Here is a 12,796-nt window from a genome sequence, read left to right on the forward strand (position 1 = left end):
TTGACCTGCGGGCCTTTCACGTGCAAGGCGAACATGATAACCACTACACTATAGAAACAAATACTTCAGCTAAAGTTGGTAGCAGACCCAATCATTTCCCAACCCAGTGTACTGCTTGAAATACAAGTCGTATAACAAAGCTTATAATGTTTCCACCCAGTTTCGAACTGGGGACCTTTCGCGTGTGAGGCAAACGTGATAACCACTACACTATGGAAACAACTCCTTCAACCTAATTTGGTAGCAAGCCCAACAGAATCCCGACCCAGTGCACTGCTTGAAGAACAATTCAGATAACAAAACAGAAAGAGTATTCTGTTTCCACCCAGTTATGAACTGGGGGCCTTTCACGTGTTAAGCAGACGTGATAACCACTACACTATGGAAACAACTACTTAAACCCAAATTTGGTAGCAGACCCAAATATTTCCCAACCCAGTGTACTGCTTGAACTACAAGTCAAATAACAAAGAGTATTCTGTTTCCACCCAGTTTCGAACTGGGGGCCTTTCGCGTGTTAGGCGAATGTGATAACCACTACACTATGGAAACAACTACTTAAACTGAAGTTGGTAGCAGGTCCAACCATTTCTCAACCCAGTGTACTGCTTGAATTACAAGTCAAATAACAAAGCATAGTCTGTTTCCACCCAGTTTCGAAATGGGGGCCTTTCGCGTGTAAGGCGAATGTGATAACCACTACACTATGGAAACAACTACTTTGACCGTAATTTGGTAGCAGACCCAATCATTTCCCAAACCAGTGTACTGCTTGAACTACAAGTCAAATAACAAAGAGTATTCTGTTTCCACCCAGTTTCGAACAGGGGGCCTTTCGCGTGTGAGGCGAACGTGATAACCACTACACTATGGAAACAACTACTTAAACTAAATTTGGTAGCAGGTCCAACCATTTCTCAACCCAGTGTACTGCTTGAAATACAAGACAAATAACAAAGAGTATTCTGTTTCCACCCAGTTATGAACTGGGGGCCTTTCACGTGTTAGGCAGACGTGATAACCACTACACTATGGAAACAACTACTTAAACCCAAATTTGGTAGCAGACCCAGATATTTCCCAACCCAGTGTACTTCTTGAACTACAAGTCAAATTACAAAGAGTATTCGGTTTCCACCCAGTTTTGAACTGCGGGCCTTTCACGTGCAAGGCGAACATGATAACCACTACACTATAGAAACAAATACTTCAGCTAAAGTTGGTAGCAGACCCAATCATTTCCCAACCCAGTGTACTGCTTGAACTACAAGTCAAATAACAATGAGTATTCTGTTTCCACCCAGTTTCGAACTGGGGGCCTTTCGCGTGTTAGGCGAATGTGATAACCACTACACCATGGAAACAACTGCTTAAACTAAAGTTGGTAGCAGGTCCAACCATTTCTCAACCCAGTTTACTGCTTGAACTACAAGTCAAATAACAAAGAGTATTCTGTTTCCACCTAGTTATGAACTGGGGGCCTTGCGGGTGTGAGGCGAACGTGATAACCACTACACTATGGAAACAACTACTTCAACCCAAGTTTGGTAGCAGACCCAATCATTTCCCAACCCAGTGTACTGCTTGAACTACAAGTCAAATAACAAAGAGTATTCTGTTTCCACCCAGTTTCGAAATGGGGGCCTTTCGCGTGTTAGGCGAATGTGATAACCACTACACTATGGAAACAGCTACTTAAACTAAATTTGGTAGCAGGTCCAACCATTTCTCAACCTAGTGTACTGCTTGAACTACAAGTCAAATAACAAAGAGTATTCTGTTTCCACCCAGTTATGAACTGGGGGCCTTTCACGTGTTAGGCAGACGTGATAACCACTACACTATGGAAACAACTACTTAAACCCAAATTTGGTAGCAGACCCAAATATTTCCCAACCCAGTGTACTGCTTGAACTACAAGTCAAATAACAAAGAGTATTCTGTTTCCACCCAGTTTCGAACTGGGGGCCTTTCGCGTGTTAGGCGAATGTGATAACCACTACACTATGGAAACAACTACTTAAACTAAATTTGGTAGCAGGTCCAACCATTTCTCAACCCAGTGTACTGCTTGAATTACAAGTCAAATAACAAAGCATAGTCTGTTTCCACCCAGTTTCGAACTGGGGACCTTTCGCATGTGAGGCGAACGTGATAACCACTACACTATGGAAACAACTACTTACACCCAAATTTGGTAGCAGACCCAGATATTTCCCAACTCAGTGTACTGCTTGAAATACAAGTCAAATAACAAAGAGTATTCTGTTTCCACCCAGTTATGAACTGGGGGCCTTGCGCGTGTTAGGCAGACGTGATAACCACTACACTATGGAAACAACTACTTAAACCCAAATTTGGTAGCAGACCCAGATATTTCCCAACCCAGTGTACTTCTTGAACTACAAGTGAAATTACAAGGAGTATTCGGTTTTCACCCAGTTTTGACCTGCGGGCCTTTCACGTGCAAGGCGAACATGATAACCACTACACTATAGAAACAAATACTTCAGCTAAAGTTGGTAGCAGACCCAATCATTTCCCAACCCAGTGTACTGCTTGAAATACAAGTCGTATAACAAAGCTTATAATGTTTCCACCCAGTTTCGAACTGGGGACCTTTCGCGTGTGAGGCGAACGTGATAACCACTACACTATGGAAACAACTCCTTCAACCTAATTTGGTAGCAGGCCCAACAGAATCCCGACCCAGTGCACTGCTTGAAGAACAATTCAGATAACAAAACAGAAAGAGTATTCTGTTTCCACCCAGTTTCGAACTGGGGGCCTTTCGCGTGTGAGGCGAATGTGATAACCACTACACTATGGAAACAACTGCTTAAACTAAAGTTGGTAGCAGGTCCAACCATTTCTCAACCCAGTGTACTGCTTGAATTACAAGTCAAATTACAAAGCATAGTCTGTTTCCACCCAGTTTCGAACTGGGGAGCTTTCGCGTGGGAGGCGAACATGATAACCACTACACTATGGAAACAACTACTTCAACCCAAATTTGGTAGCAGACCCAATCATTTCCCAACCCAGTGTACTGCTTGAACTACAAGTCAAATAACAAAGAGTATTCTGTTTCCACCCAGTTTCAAAATGGGGGCCTTGCGCGTGTAAGGCGAACATGATAACCACTACACTATGGAAACAACTACTTTGACCCTAATTTGGTAGCAGACCCAATCATTTCCCAAACCAGTGTACTGCTTGAAGTACAAGTCAAATAACAAAGAATATTCTGTTTCCACCCAGTTTCGAACTGGGGACCTTTCGCGTGTGAGGCGAACGTGATAACCACTACACTATGGAAACAACTACTTCAACCCAAAGTTGGTAGCAGACCCAATCAATTCCCAACAAGTGTACTGCTTGAACTACAAGTCAAATAACAAAGAGTATTCGGTTTCCACCCAGTTTCGAAATGGGGGCCTTTCGCGTGTAAGGCGTACGTGATAACCACTACACTATGGAAACAACTACTTTGACCGCAATTTGGTAGCAGACCCAATCATTTCCCAAACCAGTGTACTGCTTGAACTACAAGTCAAATAACAAAGAGTATTCTGTTTCCACCCAGTTTCGAACTGGGGGCCTTTCGCGTGTTAGGCGTATGTGATAACCACTACACTATGGAAACAACTACTTAAACTAAATTTGGTAGCAGGTCCAACCATTTCTCAACCCAGTGTACTGCTTGAAATACAAGTCAAATAACAAAGAGTATTCTGTTTCCACCCAGTTATGAACTGGGGGCCTTTCGCGTGTTAGGCAGACGTGATAACCACTACACTATGGAAACAACTACTTCAACCCAAATTTGGTAGCAGACCCAATCATTTCCCAACCCAGTGTACTGCTTGAACTACAAGTCAAATAACAAAGAGTATTCTGTTTCCACCCAGTTTCGAAATGGGGGCTTTGCGCGCGTAAGGCGAACGTGATAACCACTACAGTATGGAAACAACTACTTTGACCCTAATTTGGTAGCAGACCCAATCATTTCCCAAACCAGTGTACTGCTTGAACTACAAGTCAAATAACAAAGAGTATTCTGTTTCCACCCAGTTTCGAACTGGGGGCCTTTCGCGTGTTAGGCGAATGTGATAACCACTACACTATGGAAACAGCTACTTAAACTAAATTTGGTAGCAGGTCCAACCATTTCTCAACCTAGTGTACTGCTTGAACTACAAGTCAAATAACAAAGAGTATTCTGTTTCCACCCAGTTATGAACTGGGGGCCTTTCACGTGTTAGGCAGACGTGATAACCACTACACTATGGAAACAACTACTTAAACCCAAATTTGGTAGCAGAACCAGATATTTCCCAACCCAGTGTACTTCTTGAACTACAAGTCAAATTACAAAGAGTATTCGGTTTTCACCCAGTTTTGACCTGCGGGCCTTTCACGTGCAAGGCGAACATGATAACCACTACACTATAGAAACAAATACTTCAGCTAAAGTTGGTAGCAGACCCAATCATTTCCCAACCCAGTGTACTGCTTGAAATACAAGTCGTATAACAAAGCTTATAATGTTTCCACCCAGTTTCGAACTGGGGACCTCTCGCGTATGAGGCAAACGTGATAACCACTACACTATGGAAACAACTCCTTCAACCTAATTTGGTAGCAAGCCCAACAGAATCCCGACCCAGTGCACTGCTTGAAGAACAATTCAGATAACAAAACAGAAAGAGTATTCTGTTTCCACCCAGTTATGAACTGGGGGCCTTTCACGTGTTAAGCAGACGTGATAACCACTACACTATGGAAACAACTACTTAAACCCAAATTTGGTAGCAGACCCAAATATTTCCCAACCCAGTGTACTGCTTGAACTACAAGTCAAATAACAAAGAGTATTCTGTTTCCACCCAGTTTCGAACTGGGGGCCTTTCGCGTGTTAGGCGAATGTGATAACCACTACACTATGGAAACAACTACTTAAACTGAAGTTGGTAGCAGGTCCAACCATTTCTCAACCCAGTGTACTGCTTGAATTACAAGTCAAATAACAAAGCATAGTCTGTTTCCACCCAGTTTCGAAATGGGGGCCTTTCGCGTGTAAGGCGAATGTGATAACCACTACACTATGGAAACAACTACTTTGACCGTAATTTGGTAGCAGACCCAATCATTTCCCAAACCAGTGTACTGCTTGAACTACAAGTCAAATAACAAAGAGTATTCTGTTTCCACCCAGTTTCGAACAGGGGGCCTTTCGCGTGTGAGGCGAACGTGATAACCACTACACTATGGAAACAACTACTTAAACTAAATTTGGTAGCAGGTCCAACCATTTCTCAACCCAGTGTACTGCTTGAAATACAAGACAAATAACAAAGAGTATTCTGTTTCCACCCAGTTATGAACTGGGGGCCTTTCACGTGTTAGGCAGACGTGATAACCACTACACTATGGAAACAACTACTTAAACCCAAATTTGGTAGCAGACCCAGATATTTCCCAACCCAGTGTACTTCTTGAACTACAAGTCAAATTACAAAGAGTATTCGGTTTCCACCCAGTTTTGAACTGCGGGCCTTTCACGTGCAAGGCGAACATGATAACCACTACACTATAGAAACAAATACTTCAGCTAAAGTTGGTAGCAGACCCAATCATTTCCCAACCCAGTGTACTGCTTGAACTACAAGTCAAATAACAATGAGTATTCTGTTTCCACCCAGTTTCGAACTGGGGGCCTTTCGCGTGTTAGGCGAATGTGATAACCACTACACCATGGAAACAACTGCTTAAACTAAAGTTGGTAGCAGGTCCAACCATTTCTCAACCCAGTTTACTGCTTGAACTACAAGTCAAATAACAAAGAGTATTCTGTTTCCACCTAGTTATGAACTGGGGGCCTTGCGGGTGTGAGGCGAACGTGATAACCACTACACTATGGAAACAACTACTTCAACCCAAGTTTGGTAGCAGACCCAATCATTTCCCAACCCAGTGTACTGCTTGAACTACAAGTCAAATAACAAAGAGTATTCTGTTTCCACCCAGTTTCGAAATGGGGGCCTTTCGCGTGTTAGGCGAATGTGATAACCACTACACTATGGAAACAGCTACTTAAACTAAATTTGGTAGCAGGTCCAACCATTTCTCAACCTAGTGTACTGCTTGAACTACAAGTCAAATAACAAAGAGTATTCTGTTTCCACCCAGTTATGAACTGGGGGCCTTTCACGTGTTAGGCAGACGTGATAACCACTACACTATGGAAACAACTACTTAAACCCAAATTTGGTAGCAGACCCAAATATTTCCCAACCCAGTGTACTGCTTGAACTACAAGTCAAATAACAAAGAGTATTCTGTTTCCACCCAGTTTCGAACTGGGGGCCTTTCGCGTGTTAGGCGAATGTGATAACCACTACACTATGGAAACAACTACTTAAACTAAATTTGGTAGCAGGTCCAACCATTTCTCAACCCAGTGTACTGCTTGAATTACAAGTCAAATAACAAAGCATAGTCTGTTTCCACCCAGTTTCGAACTGGGGACCTTTCGCATGTGAGGCGAACGTGATAACCACTACACTATGGAAACAACTACTTACACCCAAATTTGGTAGCAGACCCAGATATTTCCCAACTCAGTGTACTGCTTGAAATACAAGTCAAATAACAAAGAGTATTCTGTTTCCACCCAGTTATGAACTGGGGGCCTTGCGCGTGTTAGGCAGACGTGATAACCACTACACTATGGAAACAACTACTTAAACCCAAATTTGGTAGCAGACCCAGATATTTCCCAACCCAGTGTACTTCTTGAACTACAAGTGAAATTACAAGGAGTATTCGGTTTTCACCCAGTTTTGACCTGCGGGCCTTTCACGTGCAAGGCGAACATGATAACCACTACACTATAGAAACAAATACTTCAGCTAAAGTTGGTAGCAGACCCAATCATTTCCCAACCCAGTGTACTGCTTGAAATACAAGTCGTATAACAAAGCTTATAATGTTTCCACCCAGTTTCGAACTGGGGACCTTTCGCGTGTGAGGCGAACGTGATAACCACTACACTATGGAAACAACTCCTTCAACCTAATTTGGTAGCAGGCCCAACAGAATCCCGACCCAGTGCACTGCTTGAAGAACAATTCAGATAACAAAACAGAAAGAGTATTCTGTTTCCACCCAGTTTCGAACTGGGGGCCTTTCGCGTGTGAGGCGAATGTGATAACCACTACACTATGGAAACAACTGCTTAAACTAAAGTTGGTAGCAGGTCCAACCATTTCTCAACCCAGTGTACTGCTTGAATTACAAGTCAAATTACAAAGCATAGTCTGTTTCCACCCAGTTTCGAACTGGGGAGCTTTCGCGTGGGAGGCGAACATGATAACCACTACACTATGGAAACAACTACTTCAACCCAAATTTGGTAGCAGACCCAATCATTTCCCAACCCAGTGTACTGCTTGAACTACAAGTCAAATAACAAAGAGTATTCTGTTTCCACCCAGTTTCAAAATGGGGGCCTTGCGCGTGTAAGGCGAACATGATAACCACTACACTATGGAAACAACTACTTTGACCCTAATTTGGTAGCAGACCCAATCATTTCCCAAACCAGTGTACTGCTTGAAGTACAAGTCAAATAACAAAGAATATTCTGTTTCCACCCAGTTTCGAACTGGGGACCTTTCGCGTGTGAGGCGAACGTGATAACCACTACACTATGGAAACAACTACTTCAACCCAAAGTTGGTAGCAGACCCAATCAATTCCCAACAAGTGTACTGCTTGAACTACAAGTCAAATAACAAAGAGTATTCGGTTTCCACCCAGTTTCGAAATGGGGGCCTTTCGCGTGTAAGGCGTACGTGATAACCACTACACTATGGAAACAACTACTTTGACCGCAATTTGGTAGCAGACCCAATCATTTCCCAAACCAGTGTACTGCTTGAACTACAAGTCAAATAACAAAGAGTATTCTGTTTCCACCCAGTTTCGAACTGGGGGCCTTTCGCGTGTTAGGCGTATGTGATAACCACTACACTATGGAAACAACTACTTAAACTAAATTTGGTAGCAGGTCCAACCATTTCTCAACCCAGTGTACTGCTTGAAATACAAGTCAAATAACAAAGAGTATTCTGTTTCCACCCAGTTATGAACTGGGGGCCTTTCGCGTGTTAGGCGTATGTGATAACCACTACACTATGGAAACAACTACTTAAACTAAATTAGGTAGCAGGTCCAACCATTTCTCAACCTAGTGTACTGCTTGAACTACAAGTCAAATAGTGTACTGCTTGAACTACAAGTCAAATAACAAAGAGTATTCTGTTTCCACCCAGTTATGAACTGGGGGCCTTTCACGTGTTAGGCAGACGTGATAACCACTACACTATGGAAACAACTACTTAAACCCAAATTTGGTAGCAGACCCAGATATTTCCCAACCCAGTGTACTGCTTGAACTACAAGTCAAATAACAAAGTGTATTCTGTTTCCACCCAGTTTCGAACTGGGGGCCTTTCGCGTGTTAGGCGAATGTGATAACCACTACACTATGGAAAGAACTACTTAAAATAAATTTGGTAGCAGGTCCAACCATTTCTCAACCCAGTGTGCTGCTTGAACTACAAGTCAAATAACGAAGAGTATTCTGTTTCCACCCAGTTATTAACTGGGGACCTTTCTCGTGTGAGGCAAACGTGATAACCACTACACTATGGAAACAACTCCTTCAACCTAATTTGGTAGCAGGCCCAACAGAATCCCGACCCAGTGCACTGCTTGAAGAACAATTCAGATAAAAAAACAGAAAGAGTATTCTGTTTCCACCCAGTTTCGAACTGGGGGCCTTTCGCGTGTAAGGCGAATGTGATAACCACTACACTATGGAAACAACTACTTAAACTAAAGTTGGTAGCAGGTCCAACCATTTCTCAACCCAGTGTACTGCTTGAATTACAAGTCAAATAACAAAGCATATGTAATATATTGATAATGATAGTTGCCTCGGGTTATGGAAGAGTGTTTAACCACGCCCCTGGAGCCGTGGGGTAGCACAGCGTAACCCGGAAGTAGTAGTGTTGTGTGTCCGGTTTGTGAGTGTGTGTGTTGTTGGAGAGTGGGCAATAAAGAGCTACACGTGTTTTACCCTGGGCTCCGCCGTCTATTACTGTTATGGATATATTAACAGTTATATAACCTGCAAAGTTATTACAGTGGCGACGAGGATGGGATCCCTTTCCATGCGGTAGGGATTAAAAATTTCGGACGAAGAGATTAAGGCGTTACAAGGAGGTAACGTGACTTTGCAGACTAGCATTAGCACGAGTGCTAAGCTAACGGCGGCGCTGCATCATGGCCAGATTCCTGGGAAATCTCGGCGAATACGAGGCAGTTAAAGAAGATTTTGAATCTTACTTGGAACGTTTTGAGCAATGGATGATCATCAACGAAGTGGAGGAAGGTAAAAAAACCAACGTGTTCCTGTCTATAATTGGTGCAGAGGCTTACGGATTGTTAAAACACCTTTGCATACCAGAGAAGCCTAGTAGCCTCTCATATGAGGTGCTAAGTGGAAGATTAGCATCTCATTACAACCCGAAACCGCTGGTGATCGCGGAGCGATTCAAGTTTCAAAAGAGGAATCAGAGAGAGAACGAGTCTGTGTCGGATTATATCGTGGCGTTGAAGCAGCTATCCAGCCACTGCGAATTTGGTCTCCAGTTGGATGAAGCAATGAGAGACAGATTTGTTTGTGGATTGAGAGTGGAAGCTATTCAGAGAAGATTACTCACGGAGCAAGATCTAACATTTAAAAAAACATGTGAACTGTCGTTGTCCATGGAGATGGCATCAAAGAGTACGTTGGAGTTCGCTAGCAAAATGGAAGAACCTGCCACATTAAATAAGATTGACCAGGAAAAGACAAGCAAAAGTGCATGGAAATACCAACCAGCCACCAGCGATTGGAAAAGTAAAACCACAAGTGGAAAATTCAGACCACAGAGAAGAGAAAATCACCAACCCTGTTACAGATGTGGACTAAGCAACCACGCCGCTCATGAATGCAGGTATAAAGGAGAGACATGTTACAAGTGTTCAAAAGTAGGACACATAGCAAGGATGTGTAAAACTAAAAATTGGCAAGGACACACGCAGTATGTAAAAGGAAATAAAAATGAGACAACAGGAAATGCGGATGATGAACTGTGGGAGTCATATCGCTTGAATGCCGTGTATCCCACAAATGCTGTCGGGAATTGGAGGAAGGAAATGACAGTACAGGTCATATTAGAAGGAACTCCTCTCGAGATGCAACTGGACACAGGAGCAGCTGTAACACTGGTTTCAGAAATTGTGTATAAGAAGCATCTCTCTCATCTGCCTTTGGAAGTAAGTAAAGTGCAGCTGTCAACTTTTTCCGGAGAGAACATTCCTTTGAGGGGACAAGTGACGGCCAAGGTAAAATATGGGACCCAGAGTGGGGAGCTACCATTAGTGATCGTAAAAGGTGACAGACCAGCGCTACTTGGCCGTAACTGGCTCAAAAACTTCAAACTGGACTGGGCACGCATCTTCTCAGTTATACCAGCAAGGGGCGGTAACGATGCAGATGAGGAGTATGGTGACTCAAAGCCCAAGAAAGTGCGTGCAGTACCCCGTGAGCAAAAGCACAAGCACTCCAAGGATTCACAGGATGAAAGTGAGGACTCCGAGGAAAAACTCCCCAAAACCAAAAATGATTCAGCAGATGACTTTGGTAGTGATGACCAAGACAACGACTTTGGAGAGGAAGATGAAGACGGAGGAAGTGACTACAGTATAGAGTACAGAACGTCAGCAGAAAATGCCAACGCACATGCGTTATCTAAACTGCCCGGGAAGGGGAAGGATAACACCGCGGAGGAAAACAGCATCTTCTATTTCTCAGTAGTAGATGAGCTTCCCGTGCAAGCTACAGAGATTGCACAGAGCACTCTCAGGGACCCAGTCCTATGCAAAGTACTGGAGCTGACTCGGTCTGGATGGCCAAGTCAAAACAAGGACGAGAGACTGAAACCATACTTTTTCAGGAAAAATGAACTGTCGGTGGAACAAGGTTGCATATTGTGGGGAATTCGAGTTATCATTCCACCAGCACACCGAGAGCGACTACTGCATGATCTTCACCTAGGACACCCGGGAGGGTGCAGGATGAAGGCCTTGGCCAGGAGCTATTTGTGGTGGCCGCAATTGGACAGTGACATAGAACATACAGTACAACAATGTGACGCCTGTCAGAGTGTGAGGAAACTACCTGCAACCGCACCTCTACACGTCTGGAAATGGCCGACTAGAGTTTGGCAGAGAATACATATTGACTTTGCAGAGAAAGACCAACACCACTTTTTAGTACTAGTGGACAGTCATTCAAAATGGCTGGAGGTCATCGCCATGGCAACAACCACAGCAACCAAAATGATTGAGGCGTTGCGGAATATTTTTGCTTCCTACGGGCTTCCTGAGGAGATTGTTTCTGACAACGGACCTCAATTCACTTCGCAGGAGTACAAGACATTCCTGCTGAGCAACGGAATAAAACAAACTTTGGTACCAGCTTACCATCCCGCTTCCAATGGAGCGGCAGAGCGAGCAGTTCAGACAGTGAAAGCATCACTGCTGAAACAAGTACTCGAGGAGAAGAAACAAAAGGTCACAATAACTATGCAGCACAGGCTAGCTAACTTCCTGATAGCATACAGGAGTACACCGCACACTGTTACAGGATGTGCACCAGCGGAACTGTTTTTAAAACGTCAAATCAGGACCAGGTTCAGCTTACTGAAACCAGATCTCGCTCGAGTGGTGGAAGCAAAACAAGAGAAGCAGAAACACTATCATGATAGAACCACCTCCAAGCTGAGACATCTGTCTGAGGGTGACTCAGTTCTGATCCGGAATTTCCGTGGAGGGAAGGAGAGGTGGACAAAAGGAACAGTGGAAAAGAGACTCGGACCAGTCACCTACCTGGTGTGGAATGGTGTGAGCCGACGCTCGATCCACATTGATCATCTGCTGTACAACCAACCGTCCAGACCAGAGACATTGGAGCTTCCGGATGAGCAGCTGGACATCACAAACAAGTACCCTGTGGTGGTTCACGCAGATGTGGGGGGGAAAGGCACACCTGGAGCAGTAGGTGGTAGCCCGTACTCACCTGAAGAGACACGTGTAACATCTTCGCCAGGCTCAGTGGCCTGTGACAAGACAGTTACACCTGACAACCGAGCAGTCAGTTCCCCAGAGGTGTGTGGGCGCAGGTACCCAGTGAGAGATAGAGCACCTCCGAAGCGACTGAATTTGTGATCGGTCAGTGGTGAGGAACGTCGTTCCTAAAATAAAAGAGTTCCTGTTCATACAAAAATGTGAAAAGAGTTCCTGAGATTGAAATGTCAAAGACTGGAATATTGAGTCTAATGGTTGTGTTAGCAGTAATAATTTAGTTACAAGTTGAGAAGTAAAATTATAAAAAGTTAATGAGGCAAAGATAATTGTTGGAGTTGAGTGCTAAGTCTAAATAGGAACTTCATAGTTAAAGGGGGAGGAGTGTAATATATTGATAATGATAGTTGCGTCGGGTTATGGAAGAGTGTTTAACCACGCCCCTGGAGCCGTGGGGTAGCACAGCGTAACCCGGAAGTAGTAGTGTTGTGTGTCCGGTTTGTGAGTGTGTGTGTTGTTGGAGAGTGGGCAATAAAGAGCTACACGTGTTTTACCCTGGGCTCCGCCGTCTATTACTGTTATGGATATATTAACA

The 12,796-nt window shown here is 43.8% G+C and overlaps 24 non-coding genes across 24 annotated transcripts; all 24 read right to left on the bottom strand.

Annotated features, from left to right (window-relative positions):
• Positions 1–147: 147 nt before the first annotated feature.
• On the bottom strand, positions 148–220 carry trnav-cac (transfer RNA valine (anticodon CAC)). Its single transcript has one exon. It is a non-coding gene; the product is annotated as a tRNA-Val (tRNA).
• A 259-nt stretch (positions 221–479) lies between these two features.
• Positions 480–552, bottom strand: trnav-aac (transfer RNA valine (anticodon AAC)). The gene has a single exon. It is a non-coding gene; the product is annotated as a tRNA-Val (tRNA).
• An 89-nt stretch (positions 553–641) lies between these two features.
• trnav-uac (transfer RNA valine (anticodon UAC)) lies at positions 642–714 on the bottom strand. The gene has a single exon. It is a non-coding gene; the product is annotated as a tRNA-Val (tRNA).
• A 90-nt stretch (positions 715–804) lies between these two features.
• On the bottom strand, positions 805–877 carry trnav-cac (transfer RNA valine (anticodon CAC)). The gene has a single exon. It is a non-coding gene; the product is annotated as a tRNA-Val (tRNA).
• A 414-nt stretch (positions 878–1,291) lies between these two features.
• Positions 1,292–1,364, bottom strand: trnav-aac (transfer RNA valine (anticodon AAC)). The gene has a single exon. It is a non-coding gene; the product is annotated as a tRNA-Val (tRNA).
• A 577-nt stretch (positions 1,365–1,941) lies between these two features.
• Positions 1,942–2,014, bottom strand: trnav-aac (transfer RNA valine (anticodon AAC)). The gene has a single exon. It is a non-coding gene; the product is annotated as a tRNA-Val (tRNA).
• An 89-nt stretch (positions 2,015–2,103) lies between these two features.
• On the bottom strand, positions 2,104–2,176 carry trnav-cac (transfer RNA valine (anticodon CAC)). The gene has a single exon. It is a non-coding gene; the product is annotated as a tRNA-Val (tRNA).
• A 415-nt stretch (positions 2,177–2,591) lies between these two features.
• On the bottom strand, positions 2,592–2,664 carry trnav-cac (transfer RNA valine (anticodon CAC)). Its single transcript has one exon. It is a non-coding gene; the product is annotated as a tRNA-Val (tRNA).
• A 96-nt stretch (positions 2,665–2,760) lies between these two features.
• On the bottom strand, positions 2,761–2,833 carry trnav-cac (transfer RNA valine (anticodon CAC)). Its single transcript has one exon. It is a non-coding gene; the product is annotated as a tRNA-Val (tRNA).
• Positions 2,834–2,922: 89 nt separating this feature from the next.
• trnag-ccc (transfer RNA glycine (anticodon CCC)) lies at positions 2,923–2,995 on the bottom strand. The gene has a single exon. It is a non-coding gene; the product is annotated as a tRNA-Gly (tRNA).
• Positions 2,996–3,248: 253 nt separating this feature from the next.
• trnav-cac (transfer RNA valine (anticodon CAC)) lies at positions 3,249–3,321 on the bottom strand. Its single transcript has one exon. It is a non-coding gene; the product is annotated as a tRNA-Val (tRNA).
• Positions 3,322–4,061: 740 nt separating this feature from the next.
• Positions 4,062–4,134, bottom strand: trnav-aac (transfer RNA valine (anticodon AAC)). Its single transcript has one exon. It is a non-coding gene; the product is annotated as a tRNA-Val (tRNA).
• A 414-nt stretch (positions 4,135–4,548) lies between these two features.
• trnam-cau (transfer RNA methionine (anticodon CAU)) lies at positions 4,549–4,621 on the bottom strand. The gene has a single exon. It is a non-coding gene; the product is annotated as a tRNA-Met (tRNA).
• A 259-nt stretch (positions 4,622–4,880) lies between these two features.
• Positions 4,881–4,953, bottom strand: trnav-aac (transfer RNA valine (anticodon AAC)). The gene has a single exon. It is a non-coding gene; the product is annotated as a tRNA-Val (tRNA).
• Positions 4,954–5,042: 89 nt separating this feature from the next.
• Positions 5,043–5,115, bottom strand: trnav-uac (transfer RNA valine (anticodon UAC)). Its single transcript has one exon. It is a non-coding gene; the product is annotated as a tRNA-Val (tRNA).
• Positions 5,116–5,205: 90 nt separating this feature from the next.
• Positions 5,206–5,278, bottom strand: trnav-cac (transfer RNA valine (anticodon CAC)). Its single transcript has one exon. It is a non-coding gene; the product is annotated as a tRNA-Val (tRNA).
• A 414-nt stretch (positions 5,279–5,692) lies between these two features.
• trnav-aac (transfer RNA valine (anticodon AAC)) lies at positions 5,693–5,765 on the bottom strand. Its single transcript has one exon. It is a non-coding gene; the product is annotated as a tRNA-Val (tRNA).
• A 577-nt stretch (positions 5,766–6,342) lies between these two features.
• Positions 6,343–6,415, bottom strand: trnav-aac (transfer RNA valine (anticodon AAC)). The gene has a single exon. It is a non-coding gene; the product is annotated as a tRNA-Val (tRNA).
• Positions 6,416–6,504: 89 nt separating this feature from the next.
• On the bottom strand, positions 6,505–6,577 carry trnav-cac (transfer RNA valine (anticodon CAC)). The gene has a single exon. It is a non-coding gene; the product is annotated as a tRNA-Val (tRNA).
• Positions 6,578–6,992: 415 nt separating this feature from the next.
• trnav-cac (transfer RNA valine (anticodon CAC)) lies at positions 6,993–7,065 on the bottom strand. The gene has a single exon. It is a non-coding gene; the product is annotated as a tRNA-Val (tRNA).
• Positions 7,066–7,161: 96 nt separating this feature from the next.
• Positions 7,162–7,234, bottom strand: trnav-cac (transfer RNA valine (anticodon CAC)). The gene has a single exon. It is a non-coding gene; the product is annotated as a tRNA-Val (tRNA).
• An 89-nt stretch (positions 7,235–7,323) lies between these two features.
• On the bottom strand, positions 7,324–7,396 carry trnag-ccc (transfer RNA glycine (anticodon CCC)). Its single transcript has one exon. It is a non-coding gene; the product is annotated as a tRNA-Gly (tRNA).
• A 253-nt stretch (positions 7,397–7,649) lies between these two features.
• On the bottom strand, positions 7,650–7,722 carry trnav-cac (transfer RNA valine (anticodon CAC)). Its single transcript has one exon. It is a non-coding gene; the product is annotated as a tRNA-Val (tRNA).
• A 1,098-nt stretch (positions 7,723–8,820) lies between these two features.
• On the bottom strand, positions 8,821–8,893 carry trnav-uac (transfer RNA valine (anticodon UAC)). Its single transcript has one exon. It is a non-coding gene; the product is annotated as a tRNA-Val (tRNA).
• Between the last annotated feature and the right edge of the window lie 3,903 nt (positions 8,894–12,796).

The sequence above is a fragment of the Stigmatopora argus genome, chromosome 13 (genome assembly GCF_051989625.1).
Source record: "Stigmatopora argus isolate UIUO_Sarg chromosome 13, RoL_Sarg_1.0, whole genome shotgun sequence".
NCBI lineage: Eukaryota > Metazoa > Chordata > Actinopteri > Syngnathiformes > Syngnathidae > Stigmatopora > Stigmatopora argus.